Genomic DNA, 12,594 nt, shown 5'->3' with positions numbered 1-12,594 from the left:
TACCCTGCGCTTGCGATCTATTAGCTCTTGGATCTCCTGATCATTCTCATCAAGCCAGTCCTAGTCTTTCCTGGTTGCGTAACCGAGCAACTCTTTGCAGGCACTGGTTATGGAGACCTGGAGGGCAGACCAAGCGCTGTGGGCATTCTGCGTCTTGGGCTCATCAAGGCACACCAGGTTAGCTGTGAGGCGCTGGCTGTATAGGGCTCTCTTAGCTGGGTCCTTAAGTGCTCCGGCATTGAATTTTTGCAGCACAGCTTCTGCTGCCCCCTCCGCTTTGGGGCTATGTTGATGTCGATGATGGATCGGATTAAGCGGTGGTCCATCCAGCAGTTATCGACTCCTGTCATGGCGTGGGTGATGCGCACATTCTTGCGATCCCTGGCGCGGATGATGTCATAGTCGAGCAGGTGCCAGTGCTTGGAATGAGGGTGTTGCCACGCTGGGAGTCCCTGGCCCACTCTAGAGAATATAGGCCTTGTCTACTCAATCTCTTCTCATAGGACAATCCCTCCATCACAAAGGAATCAGTCTGGTGGACCCTCTATGGCAAGTATATCCTTCCTTAGGTAAGGAGACCAAAACTGTACACAATACTCCAGGTGTGGTCTCACCAGGGCCCTATATAATTGCAATAAGATGTCTTTACTCTTATACTCAAATCCCCTTGTAATGAAGGCCAACATACCATTTGCTTTCTTAATTGTTTGCCGTACCTGCATGTTAACTTTCAGTGATTCATGTACAAGGAGACGCAGGTCCCTCTGAACACCAATATTTCCCAAACTCTCACCATTTAAAAAATACTGTTTTTTTATTTTTCCTACCAAAGTGGATAACTTCACATTTCTCCACATTATATTCCATGCGCCATGTTCTTGCCCACTCATTTAGCCTGTCTATATCCCCTTGAAGCCTCTTTTCATCCTCCTCACAACTTACATTCCCAACTAGCTTTGTATCATCAGCAAACTTGGATAGATTACATTTGGTCCCCTCACTAGTTACAGTCTGCCAACCCAAAAATGACCCATTTATCCCTACTCTGTTTTCTGTCCATTAACCAATCCTCAATCCATGCCATATTACCCCCAATCCCATGAGCCCTAATTTTATTTAATAACCTTTTGCATGGCACCTTATTGAATGCCTTCTGAAAATCCAAATACATCACATCCACTGGTTCCCCCTGATCTATTCTACTAGTTACCTCAAAAATCTCTAACAGATTTGTCAAACATGATTTCCCTTTTATTAATCTGTGTTGACTCTGCCAAATCTTATTATTATTTTCTAAGTGCCCTGTTACCATGTCCTTAATAGATTCTAACATGTTCCCTATGACTGATGTCAGGCTAACTGCTCTGTAGTTCTCCTGTTTTCTCTCTCCCTCCTTTCTTAAATAGTGGGGTTACATTAGCTTCCTTCCAATCTGTGGGAACCATTCTAGAATCTACGAAATTTTGGAAGATGACAACTAATGCATCCACTATCTCTATAGGCACCTCTTTCAAAACCCTAGGATGTAGCCAATCAGTTCCAGGGGATTTATCGGCTTTCAGTCCCATTAATTTCTCCAGTACTATTTTTTTTACTAATATTAATTTCTTTCGGTTCCTCAATCTCATTAGACCCTTGGTTCTCCACTATTTCTGGGAGTTTTTTTGTGCCTTCTTGTGTGAAGATAGACACAAAGTATTTGTTTAATTTCTTTGCCATTTCCTTGTTCCCCATTATAATTTCTCCTGTCTCAGCCTGTAAGGGACCCACATTTAATTTCACTATTACTAGCATCTAGATCTACAAGGTGCTGAAGCAGGTCCACCTCGACACCGGCATCTCCTCCAAGGCCATGAGTGTCATCAACTCGCTCGTCAATGACATCTTCGAGCGCATCGCCTGCGAAGCCTCCCACCTGATCCACTACAGCCGGCGGCAGAACATCTCCTCCCAGCAGATCTAGAGTGTCGTCCTCCTGCTGCTGCCAGGGGAACTGGCCAAACACGCCGTCTCTGAAGGGATTAAGGTGGTCACCAGATACACCAACTCGAAGTAGAGCCCCCACAGAAAAACCTGCGATTAAATCGCCAAATACTCTTTTAGGAGTCACTTCACAAAGTCTAAAGACGGGGCTAGTGTAACAATAAAATTGGGAGACTTGGAAGAAATGCTAAATCGAATACAATTAAGTTGTGCTACCTTAAACTTTAGTCGACTAACTATTCCTGCTTGGGACCTTTTTAACTTGCTGGTGAACTTGGGTAATGAAGAACCAGTAGGCTTTCCTATGTCGGATTTGAACATTGAACCAGTCTTTAAAGTCACATCTGGATTGCCCGGACTCCATGTGGTTAATTTCATCCTTCTTATTTTGTTGAGATTTCTTGCATACATTGGCTGGGCATGGAATTTAGAAACATAAAAACATAAGAAATAGGAGCAGGAGTCAGCCAAAAGGCCCATCGAGCCTGCTCCGCCATTCAATAAGATCATGGCTGATCATCGACCTCAACTCCACTTTCCCACCCGATATCCCTTGACTCCCCTGGAGTCCAAAGATCTACCTATCTCAGCCTTGAATATACTGAACGATTCAGGAGAAGAGAATTCCAAAGATTTACAACCCACTGTGAAGAAATCCATCCTCATGTCGGTCTTAAATGGCCGACCCCTTATCCTGAGACTGTGACCCCGAGTTCGAGCCAGGGGAAACAACCTCTCGGCATCTACCCTGTCAATCCCCCTCAGGAAACAGTTTCTCTTGCCAAAGCATTTCTTGGGAATTAGTCAGGGGTTTGGATTGAAACCGTGTTGCTTCTCTTTGTCCATTGTAGAGGTTAACTTTTATATCGAATTTCAGGTGAAGAGCCAAGATTGTGAACAAAAAGCAAAAAGAAGAACGAGTTAAATAACCATGTGATGCCAAGTTTGGACCTTGTATGGTTATATTTTGAAAGAGGAAGGACATAATTGGAGGGAAGCGAGTGATTATTAAAATCCTGGGAAAGAATGAGTTGGAATAAGAGGCAGACTTCGTCAACGATTCCAAATTAGTTATCTACTAATTTTCATTTATATATGGCATTTAAGGTGGAAATATGGTAAATGCAGCATGCTTGGGAGGAATTTATTGCCCTCTAGTGCCCAAAACTCTCCATCACTGGTGTTTTCCTTGCCTCATATCTGGTTCTGTTAGACTAATTGTTAGAGTTTGATTGCTTTAATTAGTTACGAGGATCTTGCAGCAGCGTTGAGGAAGAGGTGAGGTGAGACAGGAGGCCTATAAAAGGCCCAACAGTCACAGTCGGGGAGCGACAGCATTGAGGAGAAGGCACGGTGAGTCGGGAGGCCTATAAAAGGCCCAACAGTCACAGTTGGGGAGGGGCGGCAGCATCGAGGAGGAGGCCCAGCTGGTGCAGCTGCAGGGAGAGAAGGCAAAAAAGAAGTAGAAAGAAATTGAAGGGTGACATCACAGCCAAGGGGGTAAGTGATTGGCTGGTGATTGGTGAGTAGATGTTCTTCTTTTTCTTTTCCTTTAACAGTAGGTAATCTTTATCATTGTTGCCAAATTAAGTTAAGCTAAGGGTTAAGTCATGGCAGGAGAGCTCGGACACGTGACATGCTCCTCCTGTGCTATGTGGGAACTCAGGGATGCTGCCAGTATCCCTGACGAACACATGTGCAGGAAGTGTATCCTGCTGCAGCACCTGACAGACCGTATTGCGGCACTGGAGCTGCGCATGGATTCACTCTGAAGCATCCGCGATGCTGAGGGTGTTGTGAATAGCACGTTTAGTGAGTTGGACACACAGCAGGTAAAGGGTACACTGACAGATAGGAAATGGGTGACCAGCAGGAAGAGCAGTGGAAGGTAGTGCAGGGGACCCCTGCAGTCATCCCCCTCCAAAATAGATACACCGTTTTGGGTACTGTTGGGGGGTATGGCTCATCAGGGGAGGGCAGCAGCAGCCAAGTTCATGGCACCGTGGGTGGCTCTGCAGCACAGGAGGACAGGAAAAAGAGTGGGAAAGCTATAGTGGTAAGGGATTCTATTGTAAGGGGAATAGATAGACGTTTCTGCGACCGCAATCAAGACTCCAGGATGGTATGTTGCCTCCTGGGTGCAAGGAATTAGGATGTCTCGGAGCGGCTGCAGGACATTTTGGAGGGGGAGGGTAAACAGCCCGTTGTCATGATGCATATACGATATAGGCAAAAAAACGGGATGAGGTCCTACAAGCTGAATTTAGAGAGCTACGAGTTAAATTAAAAAGTAGGACCTCGAAGGTAGTAATCTCAGGATTGCTACCAGTGCCACGCGCTAGTCAGAGTGGGAATTGCAGGATAGCTAAGATGAATACGTGGCTTGATGAGTGGTGCACAAAGGAGGGATTCAAATTCCTGGGATATTGGAACCGGTTCTGGGGGAGGTGGGACCAGTACACACTGGACGGTCTGCACCTGGGCAGGACCGGAACCAATGACCTAGGGGGAGTGTTTGCTAGTGCTGTTGGGGAGGGGGTTAAACTAATATGGCAGGGGATGGGAACCTATGCAGGGAGACAGAGGGAAGTAGAATGGGGGCAGAAGCAAAAGATCGAAAGAAGAAAAGTAAAAGTGGAGGGCAGAGAAACCCAAAGCAAAAATCAAAAAGTGCCACATTATAGCAAAATTCTAAAGGGGCAAAGTGCGTTAAAAAGACAAGCCTGAAGGCTCTGTGCCTCAATGTGAGGAGTATTCGTAATAAGGTGGATGAATTAACTGCGCAGGCAGCAATTAACGAATATGATATACCGGTAATTGGCATCACGGAGACATGGCTCCAGGGTGACCAAGGCTGGAAACTCAAAATTCAGGGTTTTTCAACATTCAGGAAGGATAGACAGAAAGGAAAAGGAGGTGGGGTAGTGTTGCTGGTTAAAGAGGAAATTAACGCAATCGTAAGGAAGGACATTAGCTTGGATGATGTGGTATCTGTATGGGTGGAGCTGCGGAATATCAAAGGGCAGTAAACGCGAGTGGGAGTTGTGTACAGACCACCAAACAGTAGTAGTGAGGTTGGGGACAGCATCAATCAAGATGCGTGCGATAAAGGTACAGCAGTTATCATGGGTGACTTTAATCTACATATAGATTAGGCTAACCAAACGATGGAGGAGGATTTCCTGGAGTGTATTAGGGATGGTTTTCTAGACCAATATGTCGAGGAACCAACTAGAGGACTGGCCATCCTAGACTGGGTGATGTGTAATGAGAAAGAATTAATTAGCAATCTTGTTGTGTGAGGCCCATTGGAGAAGAGTGACCATAATATGGTAGAATTCTTTATTAAGATGGAGAGTGACACAGTTAATTCAGAGACTAGGGTCCTGAACTTAAGGAACGGTAACTTCGATGGTATGAGACGTGAGTTGGCTAGAATAGACTGGCGAATGATACTTAAAGGGTTGACAGTGGATAGGCAATGGCAAACATTTAAAGATCACATGGATGAACTTCAACAATTGTACATCCCTGTCTGGAGTAAAAATAAAACGGGGAAGGTGGCTTAACCGTGGCTAACAAGGGAAATTAAAGATAGTGTTAAATCCAAGGAAGAGGTATATAAATTAGCCAGAAAAAGCAGTAAACCTGAGGACTGGGAAAAATTTAGAATTCTACAGAGGAGGACAAAGGGTTTAATTAGCAGGGGTAAAATAGAGTATGAGAGGAAGCTTGCTGGAAACATAAAAACTGACTGTAAAAGCTTCTATAGATATGTGAAGAAAAAAGATTAGTGAAGACAAACGTAGGTCCCTTGCAGTCAGAATCAGGTGAATTTATAATGGGGAACAAAGAAATGGCAGACCAGTTGAAGAAATACTTTGGTTCTGTCTTCACGAAGGAAGACACAAATAACTTTCTGGAAATACTAGGGGACCGAGGGTCTAGTGAGAAGGAGGAACTGAAAGAAATCCTTATTAGTCGGGAAATTGTGTTAGGGAAATTGATGGGATTGAAGGCCGATAAATCCCCAGGACCTGATAGTCTGCATCCCAGAGTGGCCCTAGAAATAGTGGATGCATTGGTGATCATTTTCCAACAGTCTATCAACTCTGGATCAGTTTCTATGAACTGGAGGGTAGCTAATGTAACACCACTTTTTTAAAAAGGAGCAAGAGAGAAAACGGGTAATTATAGATCAGTTAGCCTGACATCAGTAGTGGGGAAAATGTTGGAATCAATTATTAAAGATGAAATAGCAGCGCATTTGGAAAGCAGTGACAGGATCGGTCCAAGTCAGCATGGATTTATGAAAGCGAAATCATGCTTAAAAAATCTTCTAGAATTTTTTGAGGATGTAACTAGTAGAGTGGACAAGGGAGAACCAGTGGATGTGGTATATTTGGACTTTCAAAAGTCTTTTGACAAGGTCCCACACAAGAGGTTGGTGTGCAAAATTAAAGCACATGGTATTGGGGGTAATGTACTGATGTGGATAGAGAACTGGTTGACAGACAGGAAGCAGAGAGTCAGGATAAATGGCTCCTTTTCACAATGGCAGGCAGTGACTAGTGGGGTGCCGCAGGGCTCAGTGCCGGGACCGCAGCTATTTACAATATACATTAATGATTTAGATGAAGGAATTGAGTGTAATATCTCCACGTTTGCAGATGACACTAAGCTGGGTGGTGGTGTGAGCTGTGAGGAGTATGCTAAGAGGCTGCAGGGTGACTTGGACAGGTTAGGTGAGTGGGCAAATGCATAGCAGATGCAGTATAATGTGAATAAATGTGAGATTATCCACTTTGGTGGCAAAAACATGAGGCAGAATATTATCTGAATGGCAGCAGATTAGGAAAAGGGGAGATGCAACGAGACCTGGGTGTCATGGTTCATCAGTCATTGAAAGTTGGCATGCAGGTGCAGCAGGCGGTGAAGAAGGTAAATGGTATGTTGGCCTTCATAGCTAAGGGATTTGAGTATAGGAGCAGGGAGGTCTTACTGCAGTTGTACAGGGCCTTGGTGAGGCGTCACCTGGAATATTGTGTTTAGTTTTGGTCTCCTAATCTGAGGAAGGACGTTCTTGCTATTGAGGGAGTGCAGCAAAGGTTCACCAGACTGATTCCCGGAATGGCAGGACTGACATATGAGGAGAGATTGGATCCACTGGGCTTGTATTCACTGGAGTTTAGAAGGATGAGATGGGATCTCACAGAAACATATAAAATTCTGACGGGACTGGACAGGTTAGATACAGGAAGAATGTTCCCGATGTTGGGGAAGTCCAGAACCAGGGGACACAGTCTAAGGATAAGGGGTAAGCCATTTAGGACTGAGGTGAGGAGGAACTTCTTCACTCAGAGAGTTGTTAACCAGTGGAATTCTCTACCGCAGAGAGTTGTTGATACCAGCTCGTTGGCTATATTCATGAGGGAGTTGGATATGGCCCTTACAGCTCAAGGGATCAAGGGGTATAGAGAGAAAGCAAGAAAGGGGTACTGAGGTGAATGATCAGCCATGATCTTATTGAATGCTGGTGCAAGCTCGAAGGCCGAATGGCCTACTCCTGCACCTATTTTCTATGTTTCTATGTTTGCCAGAACTGGAGAATTTTAGATGAGAGGAGGCTGAGGGGAGACTTCATTGATGTGTATAAAATTATGAGGGTCCTAGACAGGAAGGACCTATTTCCCTTAGCAGAGAGGTCAATAACCAGGTGACATAGAATTAAAATAATTGATGGAAGGATTAGAGGGGAATTGAGGAGAACTTTTTTCTCCCACAAGGTGATGGGGATCTGGAACTCACTGCCTGAAAGGGTGGTAGAGGCAGAAACCCTCACCACATTTAGAAAGTACTTGGATATGCACTTTGGGATGAGGTTGGGTTGCTCTTTTTCAACCGGCTCAGACACAATGGGCCAAATGGCCTCCTTTAGTGCCGTAAATTTCTATGATTTAATCCTTGTATAATGCGACTACCAGGATGATAGAAGACGAAAAAGATTGATTTATTCTTTTCATCTAGCAATTCCTACGTTCTAAAAAAAACATGTCCAAAGAAGCTTCACAAGAGGATGTTTTTATTTTACGGGGGAGTTAGGAGGTGACCAGAAGCTTGAGATAAAGGGTTCTGATGAAAGATCATCAACCTGAAACGTTAACTCTATTTCTCTCTCCACAGATGTTGCCTGACCTGTTCAGCATTTCCATTTCGTATCTTTTTTTTTTAGATATCCAGCATCCGCAGTATTTTACTTTTGAAAGTTGGGTTATCTTCGCTCCAAAGCTTGGATATAGAATCATAGGGGCCAAAATTGGTGAAGGCCAAGGCCCGCCCAAGTGCTGCCCAAAGGACCGCTGATGGCCGCCAAGAGACCGGGCGGTACTTTGTCAGGAGGTTTCCTGTAAAGGAGGTGGCAGTACCGCCCAGCGGCAAGATAACGGCTTATGTCGTCAATCTGGGCGGCACCGGGCGGGAACTTTCAAATTCGGCGGCAAATGAGCTTGCCGCCCACATGCCGCCAAGGTTGGAGTCAGGCCCAGGGAGGGTGAAAGAGCTGTAAGTAAAAATCATTACAAAAAAAACCCACACGGAACACCTTCAGGGGACCCCATCCAGGTAAGTCGCTGTTAAATAAAAAAAAGTTTCAGATGTTCACTAACCTTTTTTTGAAGGTCTTCTAACTTACCGTCGGGGTTAGACCAGTCTCCACGGAGGGGTCCTTCCCCCTGCTGGCGCGGACACCCGCCGACTCGGTTTTAAATTGGCTCCCTCGTATTTTGAGGCTGTGGCCCCTAGTTCTAGTCTCCCCGACCAGTGGAAACAACCTCTCTGCCTCTATCTTGTCTATCCCTTTCATTATTTTAAATGTTTCTATAAGATCACCCCCTCATCCTTCTGAACTCCAACGAGTAAAGACCCAGTCTACTCAATCTATCATCATAAGGTAACCCTCTCATCTCCCCTCTCATCTCTCCTCCAGATCTTTTGGACTCTCAACTGCCCTCTGAAATGGCCCTAGCAAGCCACTCAATTGTACAAGGCAGCTTCTCCTCCTTCCTATGATAGTAGCAAAGCAAAGCAAATGTTAATATCTAAGTCAGATATCCAGGCCACAGCTTCCGGTGTAACAGCGTGGATATCCTGCGACTTTCCCTCTGAGGGCAATGCTTAATAATGTGCCCCAGGGTCTGATTAGGAGCTCCACAGTCGCATGATGGGGCTGCTTTAATCTTCCATCTGTGAAGAAGGTCGCTGCATCTACCATGGCCAGTTCTGAGGTGGTTGAAGGTTGTCCATTGTTTGTGAGAAAGGTTTGGTCCTTCAGGTTGTACTGTGGGGTCCTCTATAAGGAATCCATTCCGTATGTCACAGTTCCATTCCAAACATAAGGCAGCTCACCACCATTCTCTCAAAGGCAATTCGGGAGGGGCAATAAATGCTGGCCTTGCCAGAGATGCCACATCTCAGGTGTGTTTTGATATTAGGCATTTTCAGATGAGATGGGCCCAAGTCTTGAGTTGGAGAAGACCTTTGGCTCTGCAGCGTCCGGCTCACCTGGTTAAATAGCAGGGACTGATGGAAACTCTTCATTCCCTTCCCAACACACACACACAGCCAGTGAAAGAGAGAGAAAAGGTCCCAGCCCCAGCCATGGCTGACACTCACCCTGCCAGGAGAACCAGGAGAAAGACCAGGGCCCCGTTGCCGCTGGCCAAGAGACCCGGCGAACCAGGCGAGGGAGAAGCCCAAGAGGGTGCCCACCACTGTCGCCATGGAGAGGAGGAGGAGGCAACATGAAACTAGAAAACCCATCAAGAAGGAGGCTAAGAGTGCCGCCACCGCCCGTAAGCCCAGGAGGAGGAAGTAAGCTAGGACTGGAGGGAAAGGGAAACACCAGCGTGCGAAGCCGAGAAAGTTGGCCAAACACCCGGATGAAGAAACCCCTCGCTCAGGAGGAGAACTCCCTCTATGAGAAAGAAAGCCATGTTTGCTCGGAGCAACAGGACAGCTCCTGAGTGCAAGCGCCTTACCCCGAGTGATTTATTATTAAAGATTGGGGGGAGGGGAGGCGGGGGGTGGGGGCGGGGGCGGGAGAGACAAAAACTCTTTTCAAAGCCACAGAATAATTAATCAAAGAGTCAAACTAGTTTTTAAAAAGATTTAGATTAGAATTTGTCATCATAAAAAGCCTGAAGGGGAGGAGATGGGTCAATATTTTTGTGGAGGTCCTTCAGAAATATCTTTAATATACTGCCCTAATCATGAGCATTTCCAGGACTTTATAATTCTAAAAGCTTGCTAGCTGGTGTTTGCAACAGTGGATATTTACACTTTATAGGAGAAGCTATGTGGCAGAAAAAAATCAAAGAGCAGGTTATTATTTAAATGGAGAAAGATTGCAAAGTGCTGCAGTCCAGCGGGACCTGGGGGTACTTGTGCATGAAACACAAAAGTTAGTATGCAGATACAGCAAGTGATCAGGAAGACCAATGGAATCTTGACCTTTATTGCAAAGGGGATGGAGTATAAAAGCAGGGAAGTCTTGCTACAGTTACACAGGGTATTGGTAAGACCCCCAGCTGGAATACTGCGTACAGTTTTGGTTTCCATATTTACGAAAGGATATACTTGCTTTGGAGGCAGTTCAGTGAAGGTTCACTAGGTTGATTCTGGAGATGAGGGGGCTGACATGAGGAAAGGTTGAATAGGTTGGGCCTCTAATCATTGGAATTCAGAAGAATGAGAGGTGATCTTATCAATACGTATAAGGTTATGAGGGGACTTGACAAGGTGGATGCAGAAAGAATGTTTCCACTGATTGGGGAAACTAGAACTGGGGGGCATAATCTTAGAATAAGGGGCCACCCATTTAAAACTGAGATGAGGAGAAATTTATTTTCTCAGAGGGTTTTAAATCTGTGGAATTCACTGCCTCAGAAAGCTGTGGAAGCTGGGACATTGAATAAATTTAAGACAGAGATAGACAATTTCTTAACCAATAACGGAATAAGGGATTATGGGGAGCAGGCAGGGAAGTGGACCTGAGTCCATGATCGGATCAGCCATGATCGTATTAAATGGCGGAGCAGGCTCGAGGGGCCGTATGGCCTATTCCTGCTCCTATTTCTTATGTCCTTATGTTCTAAGCTCATTAATTAAGAACATTACAAATTTTTAAAATGTATTTTATTTTATTGCTTTTTTAATAAGATTGTGCAAAAAGTTTTTAAAACAAAGGCCACATAGATGAGGCATCTTGCCCAAGAAACATCAAACGGTTCCTATAGAGAATCCTTGGCTACACTTCAAGAAGCAAAGCATTTAATAAGCTCCACAATGTATTAACAATAATTATCATATCCCTATTATCACCAAACCATATTCCATTCCTGATGAATGATTTACTCCTGCATTATCACATTGTAGTTACTTACAAATGCCACTCAACTTTTTTTTTAAATCTGAAGTGTGTGAATTTATTTCTGGTGAATTTTGATAAGAGTCACATTTAGCTTTGAAAATGGGCATGACTTTATGTATGAGACTGGCTCTGATTTAGTGCGTTGGTGAATCCGTGTCCGTGCTCAGCCAGTCTACAAGACGAAAATAAGTCTAAATAGCCCTTCATTGTAATGTATTTCTTTCTCATCAAAATAAAGAACATTTCTCTTTTCAAAATTGAACTAGTTGCAATAAAGCTTGTCAAGCTGCTCTATAATCACAGAGCACAGAAAGTGGCAATTCAGCTCATCGTGTTATGCTGACTCTTTGAAAGAGCTTTCAGTGTCTGCAGTGTGTACCATCTACAAGACACACTGCAGCAACTCTCCAATGCTGTTTCAACAGCAGCTCCCAAACCCACCTCTACCACCTCGAAAGTCAGAGGCAGCAGGCGCATGGGAACACCACCAGCTCCAATTTCCCCTCCAAGCCACACACCATCCTGGCTCAGGAATATATCACCATTGCTTCATCATCTCTGGGTCAAAATCCCTCCCTAACAGCATTGTGGGCGCACTTTCACCACAAGGACTGCAGCGGTTCAAGAAGGTGCTCACCACCACCTTCTCCAGGGCAATTAGGGATGGGTAATAAATGCTGGCCTTGCCAGCGATGCTCTCATCCTATGAATGAATTTTAAAAATCCAAGTTAGACACGCTCTTTCCTCAAATCCCTGTATTTTTCCCCCTTTTCAAGTATATGTCCAATTCTCTTTTGAATTTGAAGAACCAGAGTGTGACGAAATGCTTACAATTTTGGATTGTGTAGATTACCTGGGAGATCAAAGAGAAATTCTTGTTAGTCATCATCATCATCATAGGCGGTCCCTTGAACGAGGAAGACTTGCTTCCACGAGTTCACAGGTGTTTGAATGAAGGACCCAATGTTCCAGTCCTGAACTCCAGTTGAGGGGGTGGAAGATGCCTCTGTGTGGATTTTTTTAACGTGTGGTGACCGTTGCACACCAGCCACCACACGGGCTCGACAGAGCTCGGCCTTTATCCAGCGGCAAGGGTTAACCAGGACGACTGGAGACCTGCTCTGCTGCACAGACCTAGCACGCGCACACATATCGCAGTGGAGGCTGGCCCGGGCTGCCCCAG

The 12,594-nt window shown here is 45.1% G+C and overlaps 1 pseudogene; it reads left to right on the top strand.

Annotated features, from left to right (window-relative positions):
* The window catches only part of LOC139229732 (histone H2B, gonadal-like), a 31,344-nt pseudogene extending 29,288 nt beyond the window's left edge, over window positions 1–2,056 (top strand).
* Window positions 2,057–12,594: the final 10,538 nt, after the last annotated feature.

Source organism: Pristiophorus japonicus, chromosome 19 (genome assembly GCF_044704955.1).
Source record: "Pristiophorus japonicus isolate sPriJap1 chromosome 19, sPriJap1.hap1, whole genome shotgun sequence".
NCBI lineage: Eukaryota > Metazoa > Chordata > Chondrichthyes > Pristiophoridae > Pristiophorus > Pristiophorus japonicus.
The sequence above is the reverse complement of the archived record's forward strand: the minus strand, read 5'-3'. Positions and strand labels throughout refer to the sequence as shown.